This window comes from Pteronotus mesoamericanus, unplaced genomic scaffold, assembly GCF_021234165.1.
Source record: "Pteronotus mesoamericanus isolate MK-2021 breed Mesoamerican mustached bat unplaced genomic scaffold, CSHL_Meso_final contig_169, whole genome shotgun sequence".
In the NCBI taxonomy this organism is placed as follows: domain Eukaryota; kingdom Metazoa; phylum Chordata; class Mammalia; order Chiroptera; family Mormoopidae; genus Pteronotus; species Pteronotus mesoamericanus.
This window is the reverse complement of record NW_026555068.1, coordinates 15,720,779-15,733,523: the sequence shown is the minus strand read 5'-3', so window position 1 is coordinate 15,733,523 and position 12,745 is coordinate 15,720,779. Positions and strand designations below refer to the sequence as shown.

The following is a 12,745-nucleotide window of genomic DNA, read 5'->3' as shown; positions in this document are numbered from 1 at the left end:
TTTGAAATCAGACACAAAGCTGCAGCCAAGTATGTGTCATGATGATGGTTAAACTGCTTACTGAACATTTTGTAAGGTTAAAAAGCTGCTCTCTGCCTTTGCATTATGCTCTATTATTTAGAACGTCTGTTGATTTGTAGAAGTTAGGTTGCCAACATGAAGAAGGCAAGGACGTGTTGCAATAATTTCTACGAACTCTCCTATTTCTCACTTATTTCTACCAAGCTGCTCATAATTCTCACATTTGAAGATCATAAAAGTTTTCCTAAACTATCTTAAAATGTTCAAACTGTACCTTAATGCCTGTTTTCCCTGCTTGCAGATAAACTAATTATAAGAATGTCACATTAATCCAGTGAAAATTTTTTATCTTTTCTTATGTTATACTGTATGCACTCTGTAAGAGCTCACTAACACAATATGGAGATGAATTTTGAATGAAGCTTTTGTTAGCTGACATAATTTTAGTGCTTATTTTATTTGGATTAATCTTCTGTTATGTTTCTATACTGTCCATTAATTTACTGTACTTATAATCTATGAACCTAGTGTTAACCTGTGGCCTGTTAACCTTAGCTCATTCAAAATGTCAAATGGGTTTCTAGAGCTGCTCTAAGGTTCTAAATTATTTTTTTCAGTGTGATTTTGACTTCTTTCTAATGCCTAATCAATCAAGGGATTCCAGGAGATGCGGGATATACAAGGTCTATCTGGAAAAAGTCCAGCCGTTGTTCTGTAATGAGAACGGTTTGCGTGACATTGATGTAACGGGGCAGCCAAGGAGAGTGGACTGGAATGCGCCTGCGTGAACAATGATGGCTTCACTGTACCAGTCAGTGGGGGCAGTAGAGGCCTGTGGGTGAGCATATGTACTCCATAACCTTCACATTCAAAATAACTAAGCGAGTAGAACAATGAATCTGCATCAAATTTAGTGTTAAGCTTGAACATTCCTCCACGGACACTATTCGGATGACTTAGAAGGCCGCAGCTGTGGGCCACTGGGGATCAGCACCTTCACCACAACAATGCTGCTGTTCATGCATCACGTCTGGTACAGAGTTTTCTTGCGAAACATCAAATCACCCAGGTGACTCAGACCCCCTGAAGCCCAAATTTGATGACCTGTGACTTCTGGCTTTTCCCAAAACTAAAATCACCTTTGAAATGGAAGAGATTTCAGACCATCGATGATATTCAAGAAAATACAATGGGGCAGCTGATGGCAATTGGGAGACCTGTGTGAGGTCCCAAGGTGCTTACTTTGAAGTGGACTGAGGGGTCACTGTCCTATGTACAATGTTTCTTGTATCTTCTTCAATAAGTGTCTCTATTTTTCTTACATGGCTGGATACTTTCTGGACAGACATCATACACAGCATGCATACAAAGGGCTAACGCACTGCTCCATATGTTTAATAAAGTATTCCTGCTTAGTGATTAATGGTATAATTTTTGTGTCCAGAGAAACTCTGCATTGAAAGAAAGAAATTTAACAAGAACACATCTGCGTTTTAATTATGTCCATTTTCATCTTCATATGTGAAAACAATGATATTGTGTTTAAATTACCTATGATTTGCAAATGATTATTTAACATCCACACTCTCTGCATGGCTATAAGATAATCTTTCTAAAAATCTAAAGTGATCTGGTAATTAATGCTATTTCTTTCAAATAACACATCATCACTGTTTTGGTTGTTTTAAAGTTAAAAGCATAGCTTCAACCAAAATGTCTGCAAAGTTCTAATATCATCAAATTCCCCTGTCAGTTCATTGTTTAAAAGATATTGAAGCAAATTATTCTTTTATTGATCTTTAATTGTTAGCTATATCTATATCCTTTTATATCTCTCTGTACTTATATTTAGACTTTCAGCATTGCTTGATATTAATTTAAACGCTGACCACATTCATTATGTCATGTTAAATATGTGCATATACATATTAATATAATTTATAGTATCATACATTATTTTTGTATTTATACTTTACTTACTCTAGAAACCATAGTGGAAATGACAGGAAAATACACAAAAACAAAACAAAACAAATCAAAAACAATACCAAGAAGTGCTGGACTGAAGAAAACTTAGAATAAAAACAGGAGAAGATATGAAAAAAAATAAAACTCATCCTTGCATAGTTTTTATCCTTCAGCTTCAATTTTGACTTCAAGAAGAAAAAGAGAAATAAAACGTAATAGGTACATGATCTTAATTTCTAAAATAAAGGAACACAACCAGTTAATTAAAGAAAGCAAAGCTCTTCTTAGCATACATTGCCCCCCCCAAAAAAGTTGCTGTTTAGAATTTCATAAGGAGATCATGAAATGAAAGAGTAGATAATGTAAAAATTTATATAATGTTTTAGAGTAAAAGCAGAAGCATGTTTACTGGGGCTTTATATTGCATCATCCATAACAGCTAAAATAAATATTTTTAAGCAGAGTTAAATAAAATTTATTTTTGAGAGGGATTAATAAAGGAATAATGTTTTATATATGCCTCACTCAATCCACACATATAAAATAGCCAGAAGAATACATCTTTCAAAGAATCTTCTATAAGGACACCTCTCTGCTGAGATTGTAGCAGGAGTCTATATCAGACAGTTGATGGCATAACTTCTATGTAATACTTGAAAGATGATCATTCAGATTTGTTGTGAGTGGGTGCATGTGGTTGAGAAATGAGACAAACAGTTTGTTAGGTTAACGTGGTTATGCGAAAACTTTTAGGGATTCTCATTCAATGGAGAGTTTTAAATGAGTTGGTGAAAACAAAGTGAGGTATTTGTGTAAATATAGATTTTGTTTATCTAAGGTGCATTGTTTTAAGACTTAAAATCCTTCAAGGAGACCAAAAAGAAAAGAGAGAGATAGAGATTCAAAACTGGTATCAAAAATTCATGGTCAGATATAGATGCATGACGGATGTTATATTAAGCATGAAGCAAGTTATACTGAGAATAGAGGTGTTCTGAGTTCAGTATCTTGTACAATGGTGCAGACAAGTTCCATTTGGAGATTTCAGTTTTTCCCCCCTGCCCCTCCCTTCTAGACTGAATGCATCTATTCAATGTATATAATAGAAAAACTAAGAGAGCTGCAGAGATATACTTGGGGCAAATAAAAGCATCTTCCTTCAACTCTCTGCAAACTTCTCCAACACATTTCAAAGAATATTGCATTTAACACAGTATCTTTTAGGGAAAGAATAACAGATATAATGAACAATCATTTAATTTATTTTGGAAAGCCTTTTAGGTATGCTCCCCAAAAAGTGAGAGAAACTATAATAACTATAATGGCTGGCTAACAATATCTTGCAAGTTAGTTGGTTTCCGATTAGATGTTTATTGCAAAATTGAAGATGTACCTAATTGAGTTACTACCAGACATTGCAAATTCCTCTTACAGATAAAAATTATACCTTTCACTTTCTAAAATGTTGAGTATACACGGTCATTCTACCTCTAAATACGTTCAGCAGAATAAATAGAAGAAGGTTTGTCTTTTGTATGTTATTAATATAAATCATTAATGGAAAGCACATTGATATATTTTTATTACACACAAGTAGTAGGAGATAAAATTTAACAGCTGTACTCAATTTCTAAAATCTGTCTTTTATACGTTGTTCACTTATTCATTCCTGTATTTCTCCATCTTCCCCCGCTTTTTGACACCAGCAGGAGCGCCGACTCCTTCCTTAGTGCCCGCGCTTGGCTCCCAAAAGCTTGCGGTCCGGCAGGCCTTGGGGCAGATGGTGCAGGGAACCATGCGCTCTGCCTGAATTTGGAAACAAATGCTTTCAATGATCATATTTAAACTTCTCGGAGAGAGGAAATTAAACGCTAGTAACGAGGGAAAATATTTCTCCCTGTAAATTTATTTGCTTGCTTTTATCGGGCAATGAAAATTTTATAGTGTAACATTATTAATTTACCCTAATTGCCAGGAATGTCAAGGTAAAATTTGGGATTGAACTCCACCAACAAGTTTGTTGCAACAACCAACACTTTATGTGTTTAGAAACATTTGTTTCTCATAATTTAAAAGGCCTTTAGCTCTGTTTATAGATTTTAGTGCCCAATTTAACATTGTGTTTAAGTTTATAACACACTTAATATCTCTTTGGAAGAAGTACTGTTTTAATAAAAACATAAATATTTTATGTGTTTTTCCTCTGTGTATTTGCTCTTCAGATGACATCTGTCTTTTATTTTTTATGGAAAACAGAACAATTGAGAAACCCTGTAACAGATTTTATGCATAAATAGGAATTCAGAAATCCTATGATAATTTATCAACTAAAATAGTGTTCACTGATTTCTCATATGTTACTAATTCTGTGCTTTAATAGAAAAATCCCTTACATTCAACAGTTACTAATACTAAATTAGTTCATTTATTACACTTGGAAATCCTTCCCTGTTTCTACAGTTTTAATATAGATAACTTGTTGTGTAAAACAACTTATTTTTTTCTCTGTGGAAAAAAACTTTTTATGAATACACCTGATCAGCTTTGGACACACACACAAACATGACTTTCTTCATGTATGAACTCCACTAGTCTTTCTGAAAATTTTAGTAATTAAATCTATTTTTAAGGGTGACACTAAATGGTAACCAGACAGAATGAGTGCTATGCAATTATCATAGAGCAATATGACACAATTGCTTATTAATTTGCCTCTACTCTAGCAATTATATGTGTGCTCACACACCAAAACACACTTTTTAAGTAGGATCTGATATGTTTCTAAGTACTAATTTGTTCTCTAAGTTTTAATTTACTTATTATATTCTCCTTAAAATGTGCAGTTTATTTTACATTTATTTCTTTCTCAACCTTCATATCTATATTTTAATCTTCTTTTATATATTTATGATGGATAGTAAGTTTATTTTTATGTTAAAATGGTATATATAATGAGGACTTTGACTTTTAGTGAATTTACACACACTATATTCTCAAATAAAATCCCACTGAAGACTGAGATGTGCCATAAATTACCAAAAGGTGTATTTAATTGAATTTTAAATTTACAAAAGATAACGGATAAACCATAAGTCCAAAATAAATAAAAAACAGCAAGCTCAAAGAATAGTAGGATGTGAAAGTTGAAATCAGAATTTCCCTAGTGACGATTAACAATACCTATAATCTGAAGCCTGGTGATTCATAGCCAGCTGAACTGCAAGGCCACTGCAGTTAAAAAGTCTGTACCCTTGAGGATATGTGAACCTCGGATGCCCCTCTGTGTCGTATTACCTCCCCAGACCTGCCCTGCCTTCCGTCGCCTGGCAAGAGCAAATGCAAAGCCTCTCTTCCTTAATCTTGGCTCCTGGAGATCCCTGCATATTAACTATGAACTAAATAAACAAATAACACAGAAAGAACAAAAAATGGGCTAACACATGCGAGATACAACAGAAACAAGGATTCACTAACTGAGACCTCTTAATTACTTCAGTGATTGGAATTTTCAGATACAGAATATTTAAATACTATATATAATAATGGACAAGAAATAAATAGTGGAATACTAAAAGAAAATTTAAAATAGCAGCAATTCTAATATATTTGACTAGTCAGCTATGAAAAATAATCAAAAATATTTTGTAATAAAAGTTATAACAATGAATTGATAACTCGATGGCTAGTTTAGCAGGTCACTAACAGAGCTGGAGAGAATTATACACAGGAGAGCTGAAGCTGTAATCCAGCATATGGCACAGAGACATGGGGAGATGGAAAATATGAGAGTTAAGGGTACATAGAGATAGGACAAAAGAAGATATATCACATACCTAATGTAAATTCCATATGGGAAGAAGAGTGTAAAGTTGAGGCATTACTGAATAAATGATCATTTTCCAAAATTGATAAAAGATAATCAATTCTGGAATTACAAAAGAGCCTAAGCAGAATTTTACAAAGTAAAATTTACGTCTAGATTTATCATCATGAAATTCTTTCTAATATGAATTCTTATAGTAAAATGTATATAAAGTTAACACTATATATGTATTATTTACTTTAAAATTACTCAAAAAGTAAAATCATTATATTATATAATTTAGCATTGTTTTGAAAAATATTGGGTGCATAATAGCTATAACTTGGAGATCTGAAATTTGTTAGAAATTCATTCTGTAAATCACAAGTCAGCAAACCGTATTTGCAACTGGATGCCATTTTAAAAATAAATTTTTATTATAACACAAAGTCTTGCTTCTGGCTGCTCATGAGCTACAAAAACAGAGTTGACTAGTTGCAACAACTGCATGGCCTATAAAGCCTAAAATATTATTATCAGCCCCTTTAAGATAAAATCAGCTTCCCTCTGTTCTAGATAAAGCCTACCTGATTAACATTCCTGACAGAGAAAAAAAGTGTTAAATATCGTCACCAGTAGGTATATCATTTAACAGCTCAATCTCTATTTTAACAATGATCTTCAAGAAAGTAGGACCATGTTATGAGAAAGGTCAGTAGAATTATTAAAGGAAGAGAAATATGAAGAAAACCTAAGACCAGATGACAGTTTGTGCAGGGTTCTCAGTGAGGGGTTTTAGGTGACCAGAGGCACGGGGATATTCAGCTCCTTATAGAGGAGAAGGAAGGGCATTCTATCAGAAAAGGCAAACTTCTGTAGCAAACAGCTCTGCTATCTCCTGGGTTAACTCAGATACAAAAATCATTTATCTCTCACTTCACATTCTGGTGGTGTCGGTAGGACGGGTAGGACTGAATGCTCAGATCTATGCAGACATTTAGAGAGCCATGTTCTCTCTGGAGGTGGCTCTAGGACACCTTCGGAGACTCAGGCTAAGAAGACAGCACATTGCAGGCTTATATACTCATTCTACAAATATCTGAAATCAAAAACTTTGATCCTGATGTTTTCAGAAAATTTAAGCACTTCATAAACCAAGCAGATTTTAAGAGAAAGGAAAAGATGTTTTTCAACTAGTAGAAACTTAACTATAAATGAAGGTATTTCTATGAAAAATAATCTAATAAGGAATTTTTCTTTTAAGTCCCCTGTCCCTTTTCCCCACCTCAACATAAACATTTCTATGCATCTTATTTGAAAAAGATGGAAAAGATGATTTTTTAAAAAATATGTTGCAATATTTTAGAGTCCAGAGGCTTCATATCCTTTCTCCAGTACCAGTTTCAAACAAAGTAAAGTAAAAATAATTTATTTGAGGCTTAGCTGCCTGCTTAACTTTCTATTCGTCCTCATCCCTTGCAGTCATGGAACACGAAGTCTATTTGGTACACAAACGCATACCTAGCATACTCCAGCAGAAAAGGCTTCCTACTGTGTTTGGTCTGGAATATTTACCAACTCCCCATTGGGTGGTTCCACTTCTAGAAGACTTAATTAGTTCCTTCTTCCATATAAATAAATGATTTAAGAGAACTTTCTATTTGTTTTTCTCAGAGCATGCAAATTGGGTAAACCAAAGGTATTTCCATATGCTATAAAGCTTTCTTCTGCCCTCCAGAGTAAGATACAATGTACGTATTCTCTCTAAAGCAACGCCTGGTCTCCCTATGCCGTTGGTTGGGGCACACCTCAGCCAGGCTCCCTTAATGAATGTTCTGGTTTAGCAGAGTCCCAGCGTTAGAAGGAGCAGTTTAGCACCCTCCAACCAGGCTGAGGGCAAGGGCAGCCTGAAGAAAGGCTGAAGGGGTTGCTGGAAGGAACAGAATCATCCAATGAGAAGGTGGTAAGAGGAGACAACATCCCTGATGCTGCCGGTATCACCTGAAAGAACAAGAAAGAGAGTTCTGGGGATTTTCTGTCATCTGATTAAAACAATAGTAGTCCTTTATTGATCTGGATCTTTATTACTTCAGGTAGAGGCAGTACTTTTCCCTTTTAAAATACCAATGCAAGAAGCGTTAGTCTCCTAAGCTTACCCAGGGCTCAAGGCTGAGTGGGCGCGCTGTGAATGCTCCAGGAAGTAGCAGATGGCCACCGACTCCTTGCAGAGAGGATGCTGCACGTACGGCGGCCCCTGCTGCATTGTTCTGGAAACACACTCACGGATAGTAACTGGGATGAGGAGGGCCTCAGGAGGAGGATGTCTGCGCTGCTGTGTTTGCTGTAGAGCTTGAGAGAGTCAGGGAAGAGCCAAGGGGCGGTCCGAAGTCAGAACGTTCTCAGAATATATTCCTAGCAGTGACGTCCAGGAACAGATCATTTATAGCAGAAAATAAAACAAAGTGAGGAAATTTTCAAAAGAAAAATGTGTTGGAAGTGGAAATAGAGAAAAGCTGACTGATGAATAAGTGCTCTTCCTCCTGAACTACTTCACATTCAAGTTAAAACGTGAACACAGGTAATTTGGCAAAGCCAGTTTAACAGATCTAGATATTCCTTTTCATAATCAGTACTGATATCTTTTAAAATATATATTTCATCAATTAAGTACTTTGCATTCTGAAGGAAACAGAATTTCAAGTAATCGTTTTATTAACCAAAGGATTCTAAAAATTACCTATTTTGCAGCTTTTTAAGTGGGTCAAATGTTGGGGAAAGTAATGAAGTGTCTGCCTTGGGCAGCCAGAGATGATGAATATAAATCAAATCACAACGTGATATAACTTGTTCCACTTAAATTTTTTTTTAAACCTTACTCTGGGCAAAAAAAGAAAAAAGTAGCAAGAGCTTGATAAATTCTGTGTGATCTGAACATAAACCCAGGTGAACCCATGCAACCTGAGTGCATTGCTATACATGCATAAGGTTCACTTCATTCACTCCCCAGACATTTATTGAACATGAGCTGGGTGCCAAGCATGAGACAAACTATGCTTTCAAAAGTGCATATGTATAAAAGAAAATGACAACACACTTTGATTCTGGGACAGTCCAGTCTTAGGAGGGGTATAAACAAAACACAACACAACAAAACAAAACAAAAAACAGAACAAGGCAAAAAGTCCTTGAGAAGTATTGTCGTCATCCCCGACTGAGGCACTGGAGAGTGGAAGGTGAATTTTAACTTGGGAGACACAGGAGAGCTTCTCAGAGGACATTAACTGGGACCTGAGACTTTAAAAATACCTATACCTTTGCCAGTTGATGGAGAAGTGGGTAATAATTTCAGGCACAGAGAACAAAAGATGAGAACACACGGAAGTGGCATATTTTCCAAAACATGAAAATGTGGGGAGTTCTTACATGGCGAAGGGATGTGAAATAGAGCTACAAGAGCAGGACTGCATGACACTGTGATGGACCGTCGATGTTAAGAATGTGATTTTTTTCATCCTGGGAATGAATCAATAAATGTTTTGCTTTGCTTTGCTTTAGTTTGAGCATTCCAAGACTTTTTTAAATTTAAAAATATAAAGCGATGTTAAAAAAAATCAATTTAAGAAAGAAGTGGTTATTTTGGCTTGGGTTACCAGTGTATTACAGGAGTGGTCACAGGAAAGACAAGAAAAGGTATATTTAAGAAACATTTCTGACATAGCTGATTCAATATTGAGAAAAAGGAAGATAGGATATTTGGGTCATACAGTAGGTTTATTGCAAAATTGTACAATTACTGTCAGTGAGAATAAGAAAACTTACCAGGTAAAGCTCAGGTAAAATTGTATAAATTTCAGAAATGACATATCAAATTTATTCCATCTACACTGAACAACATGGATCATTAATTCATGTTCTCTTTTAGGGTAGCAATTAGAGAGGCTCTCAGACGTGCTATATTCTAAAGCGTGTCTGCACAGGGCATCTCAGGGTGCGCCCCCTTCCTCTAGGGCCTGAGGAAGCAAACGGAACCAGCCTGGCTGAGAGGTGGATGATGGTGCTGTGGAGGTCCTGTCTGGCACTGTAAGGCAGTGTATGCATCGGGTATTTCTTAGCGATTGGAATGTCAAAAGCAAATTTAAATGGTATTTTGTTCCAATATTTTTATTGATTTTCAGATTTTGATTTGCCATTTTAGAAAGCCTAGAAATTAATTACCAACCAGAGAGACAGTGTCTTACAATGCTTGACAGGAGAGATTCTAGATCCAAATTTCTGAGTTTGAACACATCCTCTGTTGTTTACTAGCTGCGTGATTTACAGCAACTGATGAATACTTTCTTTGCTTAAGTTTCTCCACTGTAAAACAGAAAGGGTAGTAGCCAGTGCTATCATTGGTAAAGTACCAGAATACATTAAGGAATAAATAATAGAAGCAAACATTAATAGTGCCCTTAGCAAAGGTTAGGCCCTCACCTGAACACCTTTTTATATATTATCTCATTATTTCATTTAAAATACCCCCACAAATTATATCTCATTGCCCTATTTACAGAGGGAGAAATCATCGTGCAGAGATGTGTGACTTGCTAAGTCAAGCAGCCAGCATTTGGCAGACTTATTTGACATCAGTCAGTGTCCACCGTCTGTCCTATAACCACTTTATTTCTTGATTTTAATTATGGGTAATTTTACAAAAAGTATCACGATAGATGAGTTCGTACATGTAAAGTATTTAGAACAGGGTCCGACACTGATTAAGTGCCAGCAAATGCTAGCTGCTGCTTCTACTACAGCTATTTCTATTACAGTTTAATAGTTAATCTTGAAAGAATGAATATAGGAATCTGAAGTGTCTTATATAAATATAACACCTTATACACATATACACACATCTTCTCATCAGTATAACATATGCTTTTTAGAGAAGTATCTATCACAGCAGCTTGTTACTGTAACATTCTCTGTTTTGCTTTGTTTGTTATTTATCTGGTTCATTGTCTGTCTGGTTTACTAGTTTATGAACTCCATAAGACAGGAAAGTTTGTCTCCTTTGTTTCTGTTCTACACCCACTGACTGTCAAAGAGCTGGACACATCATAGGTACTCAGTGAATATTTATGATAAACAAAGGTGAACACAATAGAAATACAAAGAAAAGATCCATTTTTCCCTCTTAGTCAATTGCACAGCCTACCACAAAGGCATTACAATGAGAAGAACACGTCAGAGTTGTTTTTCTATAGCCAGCAGCAAAGTTACAGCCATATCCTCAGCTAATGAATGTGTGCGTGAAGGAAATGTAAGCAGGTTTTTAGGCCCATTTAATGGTACCATTGCCTTTCTCCCTGGATCTCCTACCTGCTTTGTCTCAAGAGCAGCATAAAAAAGGCAAATAGATTTCCTGGAGTTACAGCCAAGATGCATGTCAGCTCCAGAAAGCTGAAATACCTGCTAATGGAGGATTTCCGGGTTTAGAGGAAGGATATTTGAATCTACACATGATGTTTTTCTTTCTCCAATGGAATAAAAACATATTTATACCACTCCATTGTGCATAATGAAATGCCACCCACTTGTCTTTACAGAACATATGTTTTATTCCTACCCCTTGAGATAAGACCACCAAATAATTTTCTCCCCATTATATTCTCAGCAAAAATATGCTAGATGCAAGTATTGTTGTCTGAATTTTACAGTCTGCAACTAGGCTAGCTTTCAAAATTTTGTAACACAGAAATATAATATAAAGGAACATGAAGAGAGAGAATATAAAGGACAGAGGAGAAACCTATGATTGATTAGTGAAAGTGATTTTCTTATATAGAGACCTTTGGAGAAATGAACACAAGAAAGAAGATATGAAACCTTCTTAAACGTAAACCTTTTTTGGTAAGAGGTACTTTCTTGGTACTGATTTTTACCTAGAAATGTCTTTGTTCTCAGATTTATAAATGGTTTTAGGATTGTATCCTTTTTACATGATTGAAAAAGTTGCTATCATTTTATCACATAAACAGAATTTCAACATATTACTCAAAATGAATGATGAGATTAATTTAAAATACTTCAGATATCTTCAAAGATGAATACCTGAAGCATAGATATGTCTGTGGAAAAATGATTAGATTTTTTAAAACTGCAGAAGTAACTTGATGTGTTGCAAAAAGAAATGAGTTGTGATGAGAGACAAGCAGGGAATAAAATTTTACTATAGTGGTATTTGTACAGCTCTGCTCGTTTACAGAACAAACACAATCTTCAAAATGTGGAAAACTGTTTTTAAAATTCAAGGCTTAGTTTAGATATATTAGCAAAGCACACTTGTAAGAGAAAAATGTGTGTGTGCTTTTGTGTATATGTCTGCTCAGGGTCTTGTGCCTAGGCTGAAGGGGCACAAAACAGCTTTAGAAACAAGCCTATAAATCTTTCTGTATATACCGAAATCACGAATTTCTGATCCTAACCTTGAAAGAGTTTTTATATGCCTTATATATGAAAGTATTTGTATATTTACATTGACATCGAAGTGACATACCATCTTGGTGGTGAAGGTAGTGTTGGGAGATATTTTTAGAATTTCAATATCTGGGTTACAAACTACATAAGGGCAGGTATTGTTCCATTCTGAATACCGAAATGTCTCAAGGTTCTAGGACTATATCATACCTAGGGAGGCTCAGTCAATATTTGTTGAATGAGTGAGCGAATGGACAGTCTGTAAATAATCAGGCTGCTTATGTTTTAGATCATAAAAAATGATAATGTAGCCAATTGTAAGTTACTTTTCTGAAACAGGTGGTGGTAAAAGCCTAACATATCAGTTCCTTAGGCAGTGATAATGTCCTTCAATAAAGTATTTTACTATTAAGTACTAAACAGGTAATAAAAAAAATCAATCAAGGTTATAAATACTAAAAGAGAAATCTCAGACAAATATCTTATGCTCCATATACC

General features: G+C 35.2%; 1 protein-coding gene across 1 annotated transcript in view; it reads left to right on the top strand.

Moving 5' to 3' along the window:
- The window catches only part of SGCZ (sarcoglycan zeta), a 212,070-nt gene that overhangs the window by 145,050 nt on the left and 54,275 nt on the right, over nt 1-12,745 (top strand). The window lies entirely within an intron of this gene.